Consider the following 21014-nt stretch of genomic DNA (forward strand, 5'->3'; position numbering starts at 1 on the left):
CACAGTGCCGTGGGACACAGAAACCCGGGGACCTCTCCAGGGCAGGGCCAACTGGCAGCCATTGCTGTTTGTTTCACCCTGGTGATTCCCTGAGACCCCACCCCACCCAATTTACAACCCCACCCAAGCTGTGCGCAGAGGCTTTTGCATACAAATGGCCTGGCCTTTCTCCCCCTAAAAACCTGTCAAACTGCAGCTGGGTCAGAGAACCCCAGAGCTTCCAAAAGAAGGCCTAAGGCTCATCAGCAGCCTGCATTGCTTCACAGGTGTGCCTCATCTAGGCACCTCCAAACCCCAAACAAAGAGAAAGAATCTGAAGACCTCTCTGTAGCTCCTGCTGGGTGGCCTCAGGCAATAGCTGACTTTGCACATCCTTGGAGATCCAAGAGCCAGTGTACCCAGTGGTCAGAGTGAGACCATCCAGATTACAACTCTTCACATCCATAAGAGACTCACTCAGGGGACAGACTCAGTGAGTACCAAAACCCCACTGAAGCAAGTCCTGCCCCATAAGGGTGTCTCCAGCTCAGAAGTTCTCCCACTGTAGACACAACTGGTCCTCACAGCCAATTGTGTCAATTCCTCCCAGTGATACCAACAGCAATCAAGGCTAAACTATAACAAGACTGTGCACACAGCCCACCAAGAGTATCCACCTCAGGTAATTTGGGAGGCTGAGCCACTGGGCCCTATAGGACACCTAGCACAGAAAGACACTCTATCAACACAGGGAAGCAGCCAAAATGCGGAGACAAAGAAACAGGTCACAAATGACAGAAATGGAGGAAAGCAAACTACTGGATATAGAGTTCAAAATCACAGTTATAAGGTTACTCAAGAATTTTCTAGAAACCTCAGAGAAATATAGTGAGACCTTCAAGAATATGAAAAAGGACCAATTAGAAATTAAGCATACACTGACTGAAATAAAGAAAAATATACAGAGATCCAACAGCAAACTAGAGGATCCCAAGAATCAAGTCAAAGATTTGAAACACGAAGAAGTAAAAAACACCCAACTGGAAAAACAAAATGAAAAAAAGAATCCAAAAATACGAAGATAGCATAAGGAGCCTCTGGGACAGCTTCAAGCGTACCAACATCAGAATTATTGGGGTGCCAGAAGAAGAGAGAGAGCAAGATATTGAAAACCTATTTGAAGAAATAATGACAGAAAACTTCCCCTACCTGGTGAAAGAAATAGACTTACAAGTCCAGGAAGCACAGAGAACTCCAAACAAAAGGAATCCAAAGAGGACCACACCAAGACACATCAAAATTAAAATACCAAGGACAAAACACAAAGAGAGAATATTAAAAGCAGCAAGAGGAAAACAGTTAGTTACCTACAAGGGAGTACCCATATGACTGTTAGCTGATTTCTCAACAGAAACTATGCAGGCCAGAAGGGATTGGCAAGAAATGTTCAAAGTGATGAATACCAAGAACCTACAACCAAAATTACTCAGCAAAGCTATCATTTAGAATTGAAGGTCAGATAAAGAGCTTCACAGATAAGAATAAGCTAGAGTTCATCACCTCCAAACCAGTATTATATGAAATGCTGAAGGGTATTCTTTAAGAAGAGGAAGAAGAAGAAAAAGTTAAAGATAAAAATTATGAACAACAAAGTGACAACAAATACATATTTATCAACAAGTGAATCTAAAAATCAAGTGAATAAAAAATCTGATGAACAGAAATAAACTGGTGAATAGAATAGAATCAGGGGCATAGAAAGGGAGTGGACTGACAATTCTCGGGGGGAAGGGGGTGTGGGGGGTGTGGGAAGGGACTGGACAAAAATCATATACCTATGGATGAGGACAGTTGCGGGGGGGTAAAGAAAAGGGTGTGGGGTGGTAACCAGGTGGAGGGGAGCTATGGGGGGGGGGAGGAACAACTGTAATTAGCTGAACAATAAAGATTAGAAAAAAAAAGGGACCCTCTCACTCACTTGCCTAAGAGGCTATCTATCTGAGTAAGTTATTATTACAATACTAGTGGCCTGTTACACGAAGATTCACGCAATAGGCCTTCCTTCCCCTGGCTGCCAGGCACCAGTTTTCCTCCGCCACCCGAGACCCAGGCCCCCAGTCCCTCTTTGAGCAGAGCCCAGGGCTGGCGGGAAGCTTGGCTTCCTCCATCGCCAGGAGAAACCCAAGCCTCCTGCTTGCTCCAGCTCCGTGACCGCCACCATCTTCAGTCATCTTCAGTCTTTGCTCTGCACCTGTGTATGCAAATAAACCACCATCTTTGTTGGGTTAATTTGCATAGTCGCTCTGATTGGCTGGTGGGTGTGGCAGAGTGGCAGAGTGACCAAGTGATGGTTAATTTGCATGTTTCTCTTTTATTATATAGAATTAACTTAATGTCAGAAAGCTCTCAGCAGCTTGTCCTCAACTCTCAAAAAGCAGATGCCTCCCTAGCAATAATCTGGTCCCTTAGAGCTTCAGAACTGATCAAGGAGAAAGTGTGTGTTTACTTGTCTGGCTTTCTCTCTGTGGCAATAGTGGCCATGCCTTCCCCACCATCTCTGTGAGGAGGCACTCAGCTCTTCATGAACAAGATAGAAGGAAAGAAAAAGGAAATCATTCTTTTGCTTCCCAAGGCACCAACTCTTTATTTGAATGTTTCTTTACCACAGTTACCATCTCCTTATAGTATATCTGCCCAACTAAGAAGGTTTATTCCCCAACCTCTAAGAATGGAGCGAAGTGATCCTTTCCCTCTGCAATTACTAATACACATGACTTATTCATTGTTTTGTTTTAGAAGTTTTTTTCACTACGATTTGAAGGCATTTAAAAAGAAATAAGATTAAAACTTTGAACTTAAATTCAACATGTTTTTAATTGGTTTTATATCTGTAGAACTTAAATTTTTCTCCTGAAGACCATTCAAAGTGACTCTAAAGAGGCACAAGATCTACCTACTTCCAGGAGCCTGACTATTTAGTGCTGGTGAAAGTTATTAATTCCTTTCAAAAGAACTATCATGAAGGTGAGTTTTCAAGATGTGCAATTGGCTTTTAGGAATCTGACATATGTGAAGGCTAACAGCTCTTCTGGAGCATAACTTTCCAGTGGAATACCCCAGAAGTAAAAATCTGAAATGCAGAAGATCCTTGCATGTGGAGATTTTCCATCCATGATTCTGAGCAGCCATGAGTATTCTCAAAGGTCTCATAATATGTAATCATTTGTGCTTTTTGTTGAGGCATGCATTTCAATCACTGCAGGCTGTTTTGCCTAACTCATAACTCAGTCTTGCCACCTCCCAGCATCAGCATTTGGTCATGCATGCCATATTCTCTACTCATTCCTGGGAACCATTGATGCAATTAAAGTAAAATCCAAACCTCTTAAATGGCCTACACATCCCTATATGGTCTGCTCCTTTCCACCCCACCCAACTTTCTGGCCCCATGTCAAACTACCCTACTTTCTTGTTCCTCTACAGCCATCCTGGTCTTCTCACTGAACACAGAAAGTCCATCATGGAGCAAGAACTTTGCCCTTACTATTCCCTTGTCCTGGATTACTCTCTCTCTTCCCCCTGTTATCTACCTTCTTGGCACATTTTTTTCCATTCTAGTGTCTGCTGTTAACATTTTATCAGGGAGGCCTTTTTTGACCCTTATATCAAAAGAAGACTCCCAATACTGAGCCTTCCTATCTCCTTTCCTCACTTCATTGTTCTTCATGATACTTATCACCATTTAAAATACTGTACGTACTTAATTACTGGCTTATAGTCTCTCAACTCTCCATTCACTCCCAGATTGCTCCTTCCTGTTCCTGCTTCTTGGCCCTCTGGGACACCTTTATTTTCTGTTACCAAGCCTCTGGTAGCCCCAGGATATCCTTCTAGAAAATCCCTTTCTTCTTCAGTAGTTACAGTTTAACCTACGTCAGCGTCAGCGTCAGCCTGTACTAAGAATCTCTAACTGGCACCCCAGACCTGTTTTCCCATTCCTAAAATGAAAGGGGGTTAACTTCCAATGGTCCTTTTGTCACCAGAGAACCTTTTAAAAATTGAGCTGTATGGTTGAAAGAAAATCAACAAAACAGATGAAAACTGCAGTCCTTTTGTATGGTAAATTGAAGTCATTTTCTAGTTACAATTAGATCCCATGATTTTATACCAGGTAGCAAATCACTCAATTACTAGACAATAGAGTTCTGCCGGAAGGACCTTCCAAAAAGTAAAGCTCTGCCGATGCCTGCTAGGCTTGCAGAACCTTGGAAATCTCATCTGCACTCAGCAACCCACCTCAGTGAAAGTGTTGACTTCAGGGGTGTGAAGTCCAACCGGTGCTGCCGCCCACCCCCTCCAACCTGGACTGTTAAGGCTACTTTTGATAATCCTCTGTAGCCTCCTCAAGGCAGAAACATCAAAAGGGCACATCAAAGCTCCCCATCACAGTGGAGAGAAGCCCTGCAAACCAGGTGACAACTTTTTTCTTCAGGCTCCTCAACACATACAAGCTGTAGGCCTTCCCCTGGGCAGGAGAGAATAATTTTTAATTCTCAGCTGCCTGCCCTGAGGGAGGCAAGAGACACCATCTTTGCAGGTAGAGGATAAAGCCACTCCTCCCAATCACACATTTCTGAGAGTTGGAGTGCTGTACTAACCACAAAAACCACACACGTGCAAGAAAAGTTTGAGCCATGCTTCACTGGTGTGTGTATTTTAAAATGCAAATAACAAAAGCTGAAAATGATGAAGTGAACATGTGCTGTATCACTGACATGCGAGACAGGCAATTAATGAAACTCTGGGACTCTGTATCAGCTGCCTGCTGACTTCTGCAATTGAATTAAAACTATCATAAGAATAATACAAGGACTTGCCCTTGTCCTTCTTGTCTATGTGTTTATTTAATTTTCTGTCCAACTGACTCTCAAATAAATTGGAAACAGCTGCCATTTTTTGATTCAGTAGCTCCATTACCCCCTTGTGACATCATTCTGGGCACGAACACTAACAATAGGTCATTATGTAGCAATTACTTTATTGATTTATGGAAGTTTTTAAGCTCCATCAGGAATATGCACAGTCAAGGGGGGGGGGGGGGGGAGACCACTTCTGTGCTTTTGCTAAGGAGAAAAACTGAACTGCAGTGGCTGGAATAATGTTGCTCAGATGGGACCTTCCTTGCCGAGGAAAACCATGGGAACAATTCCTGTTTTGTCGATTTTCTTTAAGTAAGAGAGAGAGATGGGGAAAGACCATAAAGTTTGAAAGTTATAGTACCCATAATTGAATGAAGTAACTAAATAAACAGATGACTCAAGTGCTGCTGTTATGTAATAGGAGGACTTCGGTGATATAATAGAAGTTGCTTAAAACAAATTAACAGTGTTGAAACTCCCATGACGAATGAACTTTGGGAGCTTACGCATAACATTTTAAGAACACCACTGCATAAAAACATGCTTTCTTTCTCAGTTCAAATGGATATCATAAGACTTCACATTGAAGTTAAAGGCTTGCCCCAAACCATTCAGTGGATCATACTTTTAACTGCTGTCAGGTCTTAGGCTGTTTTCTTGGGCCTCATTATGTAAATAAGCAAGAGTTTTCTCTCTCATAAATAGCTGGCTTTATTTGACATTCTCCTGGGCTGGGGAACTCTGGTCTAAAGATAAAAAATTAAAAATGAATAATGTGCCCTCTGGCTAGTAACTGAGCGAGATTCTCACCTCAGGAGCCGAGCAACAGCCTGCCTACATTTTGAGGAAAATGGTGGCTCCTTGATTGAAATCTGTATCTGCGACTTGTTGGCTCCTACTGGAGGTCAAGAGTTTAATGTCCTCGTTCTTCTTTCAATGCCCAAATAGAGGAACCATCCTAGGCCCAACATCTGGCTCAGTTCCCACTGGGAAGAAGTTATGGAAGCGACATCCCTGTGAAAACACATGAAGCTATGGCTTGTCCAAGATCAGTAACTGAGAATAAACAAGATGCTGTGTGTATCAGAGGTAATGGGTAGCATATGAGGAGCTTGAGCTTCTCCAATCATTTTTTTTTTCAGTTCTCACCAGATCCTGATAGAGATTGGGAAATAAAGTAGTAGGTGATCTTGTTTAGAAAATCCTTAACTCAGCTCAGACAAATTTGATGAGTCCTTGATCATTCAAAAGTCTTGAAACTTATATTAAAATAAATGCCCCAAAAGTGATTTAGGGGAGAAAATCTCTTTACTCGATTCTCGAGGCATTGTTAAGGGTCTTCCAGATAGAAAGTATACTAGGGACAAAGGATACCTAATCAACGCTAAAACTGAGACCTGCTCCAGTGAGAAAAGCAAAGGAAAACGAAGGCATGGTTCCTGAACTCTGGGCGCTTACATGCAGCTGGACCCCTACATGGCAGTTTAAAAGCAACACAGATGACCTCATGTAATATTAAAAAACAATAATACTGGACTTCACATTAGGAGACCTAACTTATAATCACAATTATGCTACTAATTAGGTGTGAGATCTTAAGTCATAATTGTCCTATTTCTCTCAGTTATGAACTAAAGAAACTGGGTTAGAGAACACCTAGAGCAGTGATGGCGAGCCTTTTGAGCTCGGCGTGTCAGCATTTTGAAAAACCCTAACTTAACTCTGGTGCCATGTCACATATAGAAAGTTTTTGATATTTGCAACCATAGTAAAACAAAGATTTATACTTTTGGTATTTATTTTATATATTTAAATGCCATTTAACAAAGAAAAATCAACCAAAAAAATGAGTTTGCGTGTCACCTCTGACATGCGTGTCATAGGTTCGCCATCACTGACCTAGACCCTTCCAGTTCTCACAAATCCCATAATCCTGATAAATCATATATCACACAACTTTTTAGCTGAGTCCATGTGCCATGGTTTATTACTATATTCCAGCTAAGGTCTGAAAACAGTAAGTGAGTCTCTGTTTATCATTCCAAAGAACAAGAGTACTTTATCTTGCTTATGCACAACACATCTTTCACACATCTGAATGCCACAATTGTTGCAGTCCTCACAAGACAGCTCAAACCCACCCACTCTTTATTAGGAAAATATTTGTACTCAGGGTAAAAAGCACATGTTAACATAAAGCCTTTTATCTGAAATATTATTTCTGAACCACCAAATTGTGCTTCCTTGACAATTGGTCTTTAGAGTAATATTTACTAGAAGGATGTAAAATGAGGAGAACATTTCATTTGAGATGATATAATTGATTGAAATATTTTTGAAAGAGATAAATCTGGAGCCAGGTCTTAGAGAAAGGTATAGGCATAGCTTCATGCAAGAGAGGAAGAGGCCATTCTGAGGGACCATAAAGCAATAACAAAGAAGTGGGCATGGTGAAGAGACTGGATTTTGGGAGATGGAGTGGATGACTCTGTTAGAGATAAGTGGGGTTTGTATGACATGGTATGTAATAAATGAGGGTTTGGATGCCATTAACATACATAAATGGGCTTCACCTGGCTTCCTGGGGAAATGCATAATTAAAGTCATGTCTAAGGAAGATAATATTTTTAGCTGTGTGATGAGTAGGCTGAAGAACAGAGGTATTAGAAACAAATAATACAACCAACATTTAGTTAACATAGTCAACAAATGAAGTTAAAGAAAACTCAGGCCCTAGCTGGTTTTGCTCAATGGATAGAGCATCAACCTCCAGACTGAAGGGTTCCAGGTTTGATTCCAGTCAAGGGCACATGTCCGGGTTGTGGGCTCAATCCCCAGTAGGGAGCATGCAGGAGGCAGCCAATCAATGATTCTCTCTCATCATTGATGTTTCTATTTCTCTCTACCTCTTCCTTCCTCTCTTAAATCAATAAAAATATATTTAAAAAAATTCTGGACTAGGATAATGACTTTTGAAATAGAAAAGAAGGCTCAAATCCAAAGAAACTAAGTAAGAAAGAATTAATAGCATATGAAAACTGACTTGATATATGAAGCCAAATGAGATTTTTAAAAAGGAAGTAGTAAAAATTAACTACCAGATGAAAGTCCCAGAGAATTAACTGGACAGTTGAGTCATTGGGAGAGGAACACAGAAGGAGAGAGAATGTTTATTTTATTGAATTCAAGGCATAAGTGCCCCACCAACCAGAAGTACAGCTAAGGGAAAACATATAGTTAATAAATAGACATGGAAGAATGGTGAAAGGTCGCGGATGGAGGATTACATTTTATTCAGTGAACATTTGTCAAATCCTCTTATGAGCCAGGCACTGTACTTGATACCAGGAATAAAGAGATAATAGTCATGAACTCCAGAAACTATTGTCTAGCGTAAGAAATAGTTACTTAGCTGCTTATAAGCAGCTTCTAATCAGAAGTATAGAATATAAAATCAACATTATTCATTATAAGCCAAAAGGAGATGCCCACAGCCCAAATGACTATGTGAGCTCAGGGAAGAAAACTGGGATAATGCCTGGAGCAGGGGATTTTACTTAAATAACAAGTCAGGACAAAGAATAATCTAGAGATTATAGCTTAAATAAAATATAACAGGTAGTGGAATAAAATAAAAGAAATAATAGAAAAAATAAAGAGGAGTTTACTATCATAATTTTTAGCCAACATTGTATAAATTTCTATTCTGTGAAAATAAAATAAATAAAAACTTAAAGATTAGAAAGAAAAAAGAGAACTGTCATCATTCACAGATGACTCTGCATGTACATTACAGCAGAAGATTCTACATACAAAATTTTAAAATTAGTAAGTCAATTTAGCAAAGTTACTTTATTAAATGTCATATTAATGTATGCCTTTATGCCTCTAGCAAAACTGGAAAATAAAAATTAAAATAGCAAGATTATTTATCATTGCAATAAAATGCATCAAATACCTGAGAGTAAATATAGTAATCAATATTCAAGACCTTTGTACTGAAAACTATAGAACAATGCTGAGATAGAGAACTAAAAATGTAGAAATATACCATATTCGTAGATTGGGGGATTCAATGTTTTGGATATGACAATTATTCACATATTGATTTGTATGTTTAATGTAACTATAATCAAAACCCAGTGGTTTTTTGCAAAAACTGCTAAAATGGTTCGACAATTACATAGAAATAAAAAGTACCTAGAAAATCACAGCAATTTTAAGCAAGGAAAACAAACATTGCCCTGCCAGATCTCAAAACTTTTATACATTGAAAGTACTTAGAACATGTACAAAACTGGAACAATGGAATAGACTAGAAGGTCTGGGAACAGACCTTAACATGTACAATCAACTGATATATGGCAAAGGTACCACTGTAATTCAGTGGGGGAAAGGATACTCTTTTTAATAAGTGGTGTTGCATTAACTGGATATCTGCATTTAAAAAAATAAGCTACTTTCTTTCAAATCACACACAAAAATTAATTCAATATGCATTACAGATCTAATTTCAAAGGAAAAACAAAAGGTTCTAAAAGAAGACATAAGAGATAATCTTTATGAAATTATTTTTAAGATTTTTTAAATGGAACATTAGAGCACAAGCCTAATACGAAAAATTAAAAATATTTGTTCTAAAATTAAATTTTCTTTTTTTAAAAACATATTTTTAATTGATTAAGATATTACATATGTGTCCTTATCCCCACGTTGCCCCCTACCCCCCACCCCCCCCCGGCTCATGCCCTCACCCCCCGTTGTCCGTGTCCATTGGTTAGGCCTATATGCTTGCATATAAGTCCTTTGGTTGATCTTTCCCCCTTACCCCCACCCTCCCCTACCTTCCCTCCAAGGCCCGACAGTCCAATCAATGCCTCTCCGTCTCTGGATCAGTCCTTGTTCATCAGTTTATGTTGTTCATTATATTCCACAAATGAGTGAGATCATGTGGTATTTATCCACTCTCCAGTTCCACCCATGCTGTGGCAAATGGTAAGAGTTCCTTTTTCTTCTTCCTCTTCTTAAAGAATACCTTTCAGCATTTCATATAATACTGGTTTGGTGGTGATGAACTCCTTTAGCTTTTTCTTATCTGTGAAGCTCTTTATCTGACCTTCTATTCTGAATGATAGCTTTGCTGGATAAAGTAATCTTGGTTGTAGGTTCTTGGCATTCATCACTTTGAATATTTCTTGCCACTCCCTTCTGGCCTGCATGGTTTCTGTTGAGAAATCAGCTGACAGTCGTATGGGTACTCCCTTGTAGGTAACTGAGTTTCTTTCTCTTGCTGCTTTTAAGATTCTCTCTTTGTCTTTTGCTCTTGGCATTTTAATGATGATGTGTCTTGGTGTGGTCCTCTTCGGATTCCTTTTGTTTGGAGTTCTCTGCGCTTCCTGGACTTGTAAGTCTATTTCTTTCACCAGGTAGGGGAAGTTTTCTGTCATTATTTCTTCAAATAGGTTTTCAATATCTTGCCCTCTCTCTTCTTCTGGTACCCCTATAATTCTGATTTTGGTACACTTGAAGTTGTCCCAGAGGCTCCTTACACTATCTTCATATTTTTGGAATCTTTTTTCTTTTTTCTTTTTTGGTTGGGTACTTTTTGTTTCTTCGTATTTCAAATCTTTGACTTGATTCTTGGTATCCTCTTGTCTGCTGTTGGATCTCTGTATATTATTCATTATTTCAGTCAGTGTATGCTTAATTTCTAGTTGGTCTTTTTTCATATCCTCCAGGGTCTCACTAAATCTATCAGCGGTTTCCATAAAATTCTTGAAAAACCTTATAAACGTGGTTTTGAACTCTATATCCAGTCGTTTGCTTTCCTCCATTTCTGTCATTTGTGACCTGTTTCTTTGTCTCCACATTTTTTATGCTTCCCTGTGTTGGTAGAGTGGTTTTGTGTGCTAGGTGTCCTATAGGGCCCAATGGCTCAGCCTCCCCAATTACCTGAGGTGGACACTCTTGGTGCACCCCCTTGTGGGCTTTGTGCACAGCCTTATTGTAGTTATGCCTTGATTGTTGTAGGATCACTGGGAGAAATTGACCTCGAGGCCAACTGGCAGTGAGAATCAGCTGTGTCTGCAGTGGGAGAACTTATGTGCTGAAGACACCCTTATGGGGAAAGACTTGCTTCAGTGGGGCTTTGGTGCTCACTGAGTCTGCACCCTGAGTGTGTCCCTTATGGTTCTGAGGAGTTGTAATCCAGATGGTCCCCCTTTGACAACTGGGTACACTGGCTCTTAGATCTAAGGAGGTGCTAATTTAGCCTCTGCCTGAGGTTACCCAGCAGGAGCTATGAAGAGAACTGCAGATTCCCCTTCCTTTTTTGGAGTTTGGAGGTGCCATGATGAGGCCCAGCTGTGAAGCAATGCAAGCTGCTGTGGGGCCTTGGGCCTTCTCTTGGAAGTTCTGGGTCTGTCTGGCCCAGCTGTAGTTTGTTAGGTAATTATCAGGTTGCAAAGGGCCCGGCCATTCATATGCAAAAGCCTTTGCCACAGCCTGGGTGGGGCAGGGTCTCAGGGAATCAAAGGGCGGAGCAAGCAGCTATGGCTGGTCCTCAGCCCTGCCCTAAGTGGCCACGCGTCTCAGTGTCCCGATAATTGCTGCAAGCACCTCTGAGGGAAAGCCACCCGCAAGTTCAGAGTTCTGCCTGCTGCCAGACAGTCCAGTTTCTCCCTGTATGAGTCCTGGGTCCCCAGAGACTTCCCAGAACTGGAGTTCAGAGCAGTCTGGAGCTTGTGACTCCCTCCTGATTCAAAAAGACAGCTGTGTCCTCAGGTACCAGCCCCTTTCCGCACGCGCTCGAGCCTCTGTACCTTTGCACTTTACTTCTGCAGCTCCTCTGAGTCTCAGTGTGCTTTTCTCTTTTCTTCTAGTTGTAGAATTTACACTCAGCCAGCCTTCCTGTAGTTCTGGATGATGTCCATTTTGTCTTTTCATTGTATTTTTGAAGTTGTTGTGGGAGGCAGCAATTTCCTGGTGTTTATCTATGCTGCCATCTTAGTTTCTCTAAAATTAAGTTTTCAAATTAAGAACTTCTTTATATCCAACAAAAAATTATACCCAATACCTATAAAGAACATCTACAAATAAAAATAAACTGCAAACCAATTTTTTTAAATGGATAAAGACTTAAATAGCCAACTCAAAAAAACAGGATGCCCAAGTTGCCTATATACATAGTATGCAATGCGCTTGTCACTGTTTTTCCTTGGAAAAATTCAAATTAAACCAAAATCACATGCCATCTCATGCCCTCTAACATTGCTAAAATTAAGAAGGACTGACACTGTCAAGTATTGGTAATTTAAGCTCTCATGCATTGCTGGTAAAAGACTAAATAGATATAATCACGTTAAAAACTTTTTGGCAGTATCTACTAAACTTGAATATTTTCATACTGATGACCCAGAAATTCCACTCCTAGGACTACACCCAACTGAAATTATTGCTTATATCACTGAAGATAAGAATGTTCATAACAACATTATTCACAAAAAGAAGGAATATGAAATAACCAACTGTTAGTCAATAATGGAATGGAAATGTTTATCATCAAAAGAAGGAATGAATAGATGGTAATATGCTCATACAGTGAAATACTACACAGAAAGAGAATAAAATAAAGTACTGGTACACAAAACAAAAATCAATTAATTTTAAAGATATCAATTTTAAGCAAAAAAAAAACAAAACAGATTAAATAAAAACATCTTTCATGATCCATTTATATAAAGTTCCAAAGGAGTAAAACTAGTCTTTCAACAATTAGTGCAAGAATGATTCAAGGTCCATATGCAAATAAAACAAACAACAAAACTTGGATCTATACCTCAAACTATATTAAAATTAACTCAAAAGAAATAATAGACATAAATGTAAAGCTGAAAACTATAAAACTTCTAGAAGGAAACAGAATAAACTATGTGATCTTGGATTAGGTAAGTATTTCTTAGATATGACACCAAAAGCACAATTCATAAAAGTTTCTGCTTTCAACAGACACTTTTAAGAGAATAAAAGACAAGACACAGACTGGAAGAAAATATTTATAGACCATATATCGGAGATATATATATATATATATATATATATATATATATATATATATATCTGATGAAGTACTTGTACCCAGAATAAATTTAAAAAACTCTCAACACTCAATAAGAAAACAAACAATTCAATAAGAAAATAGCAAAGTATTTGAATAGACACTTAACTAAAGAAGATATATGAATGACAAATAAGCACATGACTATAATATTATTCTTATGAAAAAATCAAAAAAATAAAAATAAATAAAACCAGAATGAGACATTATGTCACTCCTATTAGAATGACTAAAATTAAAAAGACTGACCATGCTAAGTGTTAAGGCTGTGGAGAAACTGAAATATTCATATAATGTTAGTAGAAATGGAATGGCACAACCACTTTGGAAAACAGTTTGGCATCTATATATATAAAAGCTGAGCGACCATTCAACCGTCCGACCGGTAGCTATGATGTGCACTGACCACCAGGGGGCAGACGCTCCATGCAGGAGCTGCTGTGCTGTGGTGACTTGGCAGCTGTGATTTTTGAGTGACACACCCAGAACCAGAGAGGAGGAAGCCCGATTTCAGGGTGTATCACCCGAGAACCACCCTCTTGCAATCCGGGACCCCTCCCGAGATGTTGGAGAGCTGGTTTTGGCCCAATCCCGCAGGCCAGGTCGAGGGACCCCACCAGTGCACAAATCCATGCACTGGGCCTCTAGCCCATTGGCTCCCCACTTCAGGTCTGGCTCCCTGCCGGGCCTCTAGCCCATTGCAAAGGTCGTGGGTCTGGCCATTACAGAAACATTTTCGTAATGATAAGCTAAATGATGAGATATGCAGGACCTACTGACTGCAGGCCCAATGTCTGGCACCCCCGCCAGCTCATCCACTTAATATTGATTTCCAGTGGAGGCAGTGAATTTTCCCGCTACCACTCTCAGCTGAGAAACCAGCCGCAGCTTCCCTCCTTCCAGGCAGACAGTAGCACCAGTGGGCAACTTCCGGGGAGGGAAAGAGGCGAAGGAGCAGCTCAGGTGGGAAGAAGGAGGTTCCCACCACCACAGGACTCCACCTGGGTGGAAGGGCCTGGGCAGGAGCCTGACATTGAACAGGGTCCTGCCCGAGGCCAACTAGATTCCAGGCTAAGTAAATCCGGTTTGCTAATTAATTGCATTTTGCAGGTAAATGCCCAAAGTCGTTAGTTACTGCCAAACTTAGAGTAAAGTGAGGTGAAAGAAGCAAGACAGATACAGAAAGTGACATACTATTGGGAGAAGAGAGGAAGGAGCCTGATTCCAGGGTGTGTCACCCGAGAACCACCCTCTTGCAATCCGGGACCCCTTGGGGGATGTTGGAGAGCCAGTTTCAGCCCCATCCCCAAGAGCCAGGCCAAGGGACCCCACCAGTGCATGAATCCATGCACCGGGCCTTTAGTTTTCTTTAAAAAATTAAACATAAATATATCATCTGATTAAACCATTTGCTTGATAATGGTCCTAAAAAAATGAAAAGCATATACCATGCTCACTGCAACTTTATTTTTAATAGCCCAAAACTAGAAACAACTCATATATCTATCAACGAATTTAACAAATTGTGGTATATCCATATACTAGAACTATATTCAGCAGTAAAACAAAAGTGAAATATTGATATGTGCTCTATCATAGGTAGATCACAAAATAATTATGCTGAATAAATTAAGCAAGGCTAAAAATTTACATATTTATGATTCCATTTATATAAAATGTAGTAAAATGCAATCAGTGGTTGCTGAGGGGTTGGAACGCAAGGAAGCATGGGAAGGAGGTATTATAAAGAGGCATGAGGAAATGAGAGTGATAGAATGTTTATCATCTTGATTGATGTTTTTGCAGATTTATATATCAAAATTATCAAATTGTACACTTTGTAATATTCCACTTATTGTCCATCAATATCTCTTAAAAGCTATAAATCTATAAGTTTTTTAAATTGGCAAAATTAATCTTTGGGGTAATAGTTTCTCAAAAGGGACATGAGAGTTTTCTATAGTTTGATGTGTGTATATAAGAGAACCATACAAAATGTAGCAAAATATTAAACTATATATTTCATATTTGTACATTTCACTGTATTTTAAATTGTTACTCTGTAAAAATAAATTCTACAAAAATGTAGTTAAGTGACAAAGTAGTGAGTATAGAGTCTACCATGACTGACTTTCATAGACATCCATAAATAAAGAACAGGAGAAAAAAATCACAAAGCAGAATATACAAGAATACTACAAATATAGGAGGAATACTCATAGGCAACAGCAGATAAGTTTTACTCCATCAATTTAAATGAACATCATGATCGAATGAAAAATGGCACTGTGGTCCATACTCCATTAACAGAATTGCTGGCATTTGTTCTCCTTCCCTCTCTCTCCCTCCCTTTCCCTCTCCCTCTCCCTCTCCCTCTTTCTCCCTCCTCCTCCTCCTCCTCCTCCTCCTCCTCCTCCTCCTCCTCCCCCTCCTCCTCCTCCTCCTCCTCCTCCTCCTCCTCCTCCTCCTTCTTCTTCTTCTTCTTCTTCTTCTTCTTTCTCTCTCTCTCTCTCTCTCTCTCTCTCTCTCTCTCTCTCTCTCTGTCTCTCTCTCTCTCTCCCCTCCCTCCCTCCCTCCCTCCCTCCCTAATCCTTTGGATCACACACTGGCTTTAAATAGTTTCAATGGGCTTTTTTTCTGTGGCAGAGTCTTTATCTCCTGAACAGGATTCTGGTCTTTCTCTTTTGTGTTTATACAGGAAAAGAGGTGAGGAGTTTCCTTGTCACATGGCCTGCCACACTCCTCTAAGGCCTGCCCCAGATCGGGTAGGTGTGATCTCTTACCTGCCACTATCTGATTACTTCGTGGTTTAGCAAAGGTCAGAGGAATAGTTAAGGGGGAGTAGGAATAGAACTGAACAGAGAATAAGAAATAGCAGAATGGCCAGGAGAAAAAGAGCAAGAGCATTTAAATGAGTCCAATGCTAACATGGGTTTTCTAAAGAAACCAGCAACAAGAAAGGATGTATCCCAAAGATTATGATGAAAAGGGATGGTGAGTAGGTGGAAATAGTCAACATAATCATGTAAGAAAGTCATAAAGTTTGGAAATATTTATAGAGAAAGAAGAATTAAGTGCAGGATTTTTACTTTAGCATGTGAATGTCATGAATAGAAAAAAATAATGTTTAGAAAAATAATTTACTACAGCATTTCTTCTAAATCCACAGGGAAGGAGTGAGCAAAAGAAAGAAATGGATACCGCCTTTCAAATTCACTGAATTCAATTTCTAGCACAATATAAAAAGAATTGATTTTTGTGTCTTCCAGCCTTGTTTTTACTATACTATACAGGCGTGTGTGTGTGTGTGTGTGTGTGTGTGTGTGTGTGTGTGTGTTGGGGGAGTGTCCATACAGGCTTGGTTGCCATGGAATGTGAAAAAGAGAAAAAGGAGGTGATAAGGACTGGAGAGCACTACTTTGAAAGTTAAAGATCTCAAAAGTGCTAGAAAGCAAGCAAGTGTTCTGAAAATCAGGAGTACAAAACAGATGACAGGGAGTTTGTAGTTCAAACCAACTGACCTTTCAGTTGAGTCAGAATCAACCCAGAGTTCAAAGTACATAGTACTGGAGCTCTAGATGATCACTGCGAGAAGAATCCCAGAGTGAACAGTACTACAACACCTAGATAATCTGCACTGACTGCTTGTAAACTGTGTGTTGAGTCCTGCCGAGCCCACAGGTGTATGGGAGGCAATGGCTGCCAAAGGGAGAGTGAAGTATCATAGAAAGTTGTTACATTATTTCATATATTTCATTTTGGTTTCCTTCCAATCTAAATCATCAGCTTGCCAAAGATGGAAAATGATATGATGTGATTAAAAGCTTTAAACCTACTAAGGTTAAAGAGTCATCACACATTTTAATTGAAGCAGATGTGAAGTGGCCTTTCCATGTATAAACATCACTCTGCTAGCCAACCAAGCCAACCTAAGACTTTAATCTAGGACCTCTAATTGAGTATATATATATATATATATATATATATATATATATATATATACATGCTGGTGAGTTTTAATAATTCCTATACCATAAAATGAAAACAAAAATAAAGATACTGCAGTCCTAGTCAGTTTGGCTCAGTGGATAGAGCATCGAACCTGCGGACCAAAGGGTCCCAGGTTCAATTCCTGTCAAGGGCATGTACCTTGATTGCAGGCTCAGGCCTGATCCCTGGCCCAGGCCCTGGTCGGGGCTCATGGAGGAGGCAACCAATAGATGTGTTTCTCTCACATCAATATTTATCTCTGTCTTTCCCTTTCTCTTCCATTCTCCCTAAAAATCAATGGAAAAATATCCTCAGGCAAGGATTAACAAAACAGACCGAAAAAAGAAAGATACTGAATGAGAAGGAAGAAGGGAGAGGAAAGACTATATATTCTAGTTGAGATAAATTGTTTTCAAAAACATCCTCCTGCCACCACCACTCCCATCTATGAACTATGAACCTGAACTCTGAGTATTTACTCCTTTGTATAGTCCCTCCCCTTAAATCTGGACTGGTTCTGTGACTCACTTTTGACTAATAGCATATGGCAGAAGTGAGCTTCTAAGGCTAAGTCATAAGAAGTCATGGGTTGCTCAAAACTCACCTTTCAGATGTTTCCTCCCAGAATCCAGCCATCAAGACAGGTGCATAGCCCCAGTAAGCGCCCAACTCAAGGGTTCCCAGTGATCTCCCACATTACATCCAGCATCAACTACCAGCCACCTGAATGAGCCAGCCCAGAAATTCCAGTCCAGTCTTACTCCTAGATAACATCAACATCAAACATCCTATGGAGCAGAAGAACAGACCAGCAGAGCCCAGTCAACCCACAGAATTGTAAAAGATAATAAATTGGTTGTTGCTTAAGCCATTCAAGTTTTTAAAGTAGTTTATTTAGTAAGAGTAAATAACCAAAATGACCTATTGATTTCTTAATGTGATCGCACACCAGTTAGATATTACCATGTAACAAATTACACTTAAAACTTGGTGATTAAAAACAGGGAATCATCAAACTTTTTAAAATGGTCAAGATCATAAATATTTGAGAATGTGTGGACCATACAGTCTCTCTCACAACTATTCAACTCTGCCATTGTAGTGTGATAGAAGCCATAGACAATACATAAACAAATGGACATGGCTGTGTTCCACTAAAATTTGACCAAAACTAGTGGCTGGCCCATGGCCATAGTTTGTCAACCCCTCTTTTTAAAAATAGAAGCATTGATTATTGCTCACAATTCTATAGGTCAGAGGGGTGGTTCTGCTGATCTGAGCCAGGTCTAGCTGATCTCAGCTTGGCTTGTTCATGCACCTGTCATCAGCTGGCAGGTTAGTAGCAAGCTGGCTGGTCTATGATGGCTTTACATACAGCTGGTGTTTTGCTGAGTGCCAGCTGGAGTGACAGGGGTGATTGGGCCACATGTCTCTTATCATTCATTAGGCTAGCCCAGGCTTGTTCACATAGTGGTGGCAGAGATGCAAAAAAAATAAGCAAGAGCACACAGGTCTTTTGAGGCCTAGACTCAGAATTGACCCATTTTTACTTCTGCTCTATTTTATTGGCCCAAATAAGACACAGGTCAATGCACATTCAAGGGATGAGAGAGCAGACTCATCCTTGATGGAGGAGATGCAAAGTGACAATGCAAATGGCATGAGTACAGATGGGAGTGAAGAACAGTGCCAGTTGGAAAATCATGAGACTATGAATATGTGACTCTAAGAGCAAAGATTCTAAATGGAAGCTGTCTCAGTTCTTTTGTAAAGGAAGAAAATGAAACCCAAGGAAAGAGGCTGACTCACCAAGTTATTCTTGCTAAGTAGGACAGCCTAGCAAGGCTGAGGTTAGAACAACTTACTCGCTATGTGCATAACTAGGGTGTAAAGATTTTTCTGACCCATTCGAATGTCCATGTAGGGCCTTTAGGGATTCCTAAGACAACTGGAAAGTTCCCCTTCTACACATAATTGCAGTCAGGTGACTTTCATTTCAAAGTCTCTTATTCCAGTAAAGTCACACCTAGGATGGGAAAAAATTATTATCCACCAAGATCCCTTAAATTCCCCTTATACCCAGAAGATCCTTCTTTATTAAACTCTTAGAATTCTAATTCCTAATTTAGCAGATCTTCAACCTAACATGTCTCCAAATAACTGCATCACTGGTCAGATGCCATGACTGTGGAGTGGTCTGGTGATAATAGGTCCAGTGAGAATGACTCTTACTCAAACAACTGAGCCAAAGACTTGCTATAAACACACTTAGAATGAGGTGGCTACAGGCTACCAACTACTCACCAACTCCTGTAGTCATAGGCAGCATCCCTACTGGTCAATTTGTAATCCACAGGGATTTATGAGAATGTTCAAAAGTAAAATCTTCCTTTCTATTCTCAATTGCTATGATGTTGGAAAACCAGTAGAATTATCTTCCCAACCCTGACTTAATGGCTTCTGGTAAGGATACAGCCCTATATTAAGTTCAATACTTTTTGCAGTTTAATAGGTTATAAAAATAAATTTCCTACTTTTTTTTAACCCTATGGACAGGATTGACTTAAGCCAGAGCATATACAAGAAGCTGGGTCCCTGACTCCAGGAACTTACATTACAATTTGTCGTGGAATCTGGACTATCCCCAATTTGGCTGCATTTCATTAAGCTAAATTGTTCTAATGTTTTGTTTATGTTTTCATGGCTCAAAAATTCCTTTGTGGCTTACTTGTAAAGCAGCTTTCTAGTGTTTTTGTCTCTACATCAAGTACCTTTTATGTGATTCAAAACTTTTAAGAATAATACTCTAAATCCAGTATTAGGCAACAAACAATCTCCCAAACATAATCTGAAACTAATTATCATGCCATGACAATAAACTGAGCCATGAGGCTCTAACATCAGCCATTTTCTACTTAGGCTCCACCAATTCATTCTTGCTCTCTCTGCTCACTCATTTTTATGGCTTCAATGGTTATGCTCTGACATTGCCATTCATCTTTGTTTCCCTCTATTCACATACAACTTGCCAAAGATTATAGATTCTACCTTTTTCATATCTTGGCAGTGATTTCTTTTCATTCTCTTTGCCCCCACTCACAGGAACCACTTATCCAGGCAATCTTGTGCTCTTTTTCGTGTTATTCCTTGCAATCAAATGTCTTCTCTTACCATCTATGCCCACTAAAGTCTCACTTAGACTACAATAAATAACTTGGTGTTCCCTGACCAAACCTGATCACTACATTTAAAACCTATATCTTGTTATGCCTCTCTTGTGAATGAAAATTATCGTCTGCTTTGTAGGTCCATTATCTATTCCGTTGTTGTATGATGCCTCCTTTCCCTATAGGAAGTCAATTTTTCTCTAACTGAAGGTGTTCCTTTAGCATATTTGACCCAGACATTAAACTTTCTAAGGCAAGATCTGCAAAGGGCCTATTGGAAGGTCTAATCCTTTCTGTTGATACAGCAGCAGTTGTACCAAATCCAGCAGCAATAAGAGTCTCATGGGTAAGTGGAATCCACATTTCCACAACCATATAGGAAATGTAAAGGCAAAATTGTTAATAGCCTCCCCAGGGTGTGAGCTCTTGCTATGATGCCTTCCATGATTTCATCATGTTTTAAAAGTAGTGAAATATCTCAATTCATGTTTCAAAGCATAAAATAAAAATAAGTGTGCTTTAGTCATCGTTTCCAAAGCCTGGTTTTGTTGTTAAGGTCTACAAGTTTCTTTCATATGTAACCTGATCACACGACAGCATTAAAATTTATTTTTAAGCTCAGTAGTATTACCATGTATCCTGTTATAATATTTTAACATCAATTCCTTGCACAGCAATATTGAATACCATATATATTGTTTTATACCTCTTTTCTTCAATATAAGGTTAACCTCTTCCCTTGTTGAAACACTCACTAGCTACGTTACTAAAAATGTTCCCTTCTTTCAGTCGAATTACTATACAGTTCTTTGGGATTTTGAAATCTTTCTAAGTATGTGTATA

General features: G+C 39.6%; 1 long non-coding RNA gene across 1 annotated transcript in view; it reads left to right on the top strand.

The window, feature by feature from the left end:
- LOC308513203 overlaps positions 1–16241 on the top strand; it is a 122261-nt gene extending 106020 nt beyond the window's left edge. The window contains exons 2-3 of the long non-coding RNA XR_013995516.1: positions 15713–15779; positions 16184–16241. This is a non-coding gene — a long non-coding RNA (uncharacterized lncRNA). The remainder of the gene's footprint in view (positions 1–15712; positions 15780–16183) is intronic.
- The last annotated feature ends 4773 nt before the right edge of the window (positions 16242–21014 follow it).

Source organism: Myotis nattereri (assembly GCF_964212035.1).
Source record: "Myotis nattereri genome assembly, chromosome: 2".
Taxonomy (NCBI): domain Eukaryota; kingdom Metazoa; phylum Chordata; class Mammalia; order Chiroptera; family Vespertilionidae; genus Myotis; species Myotis nattereri.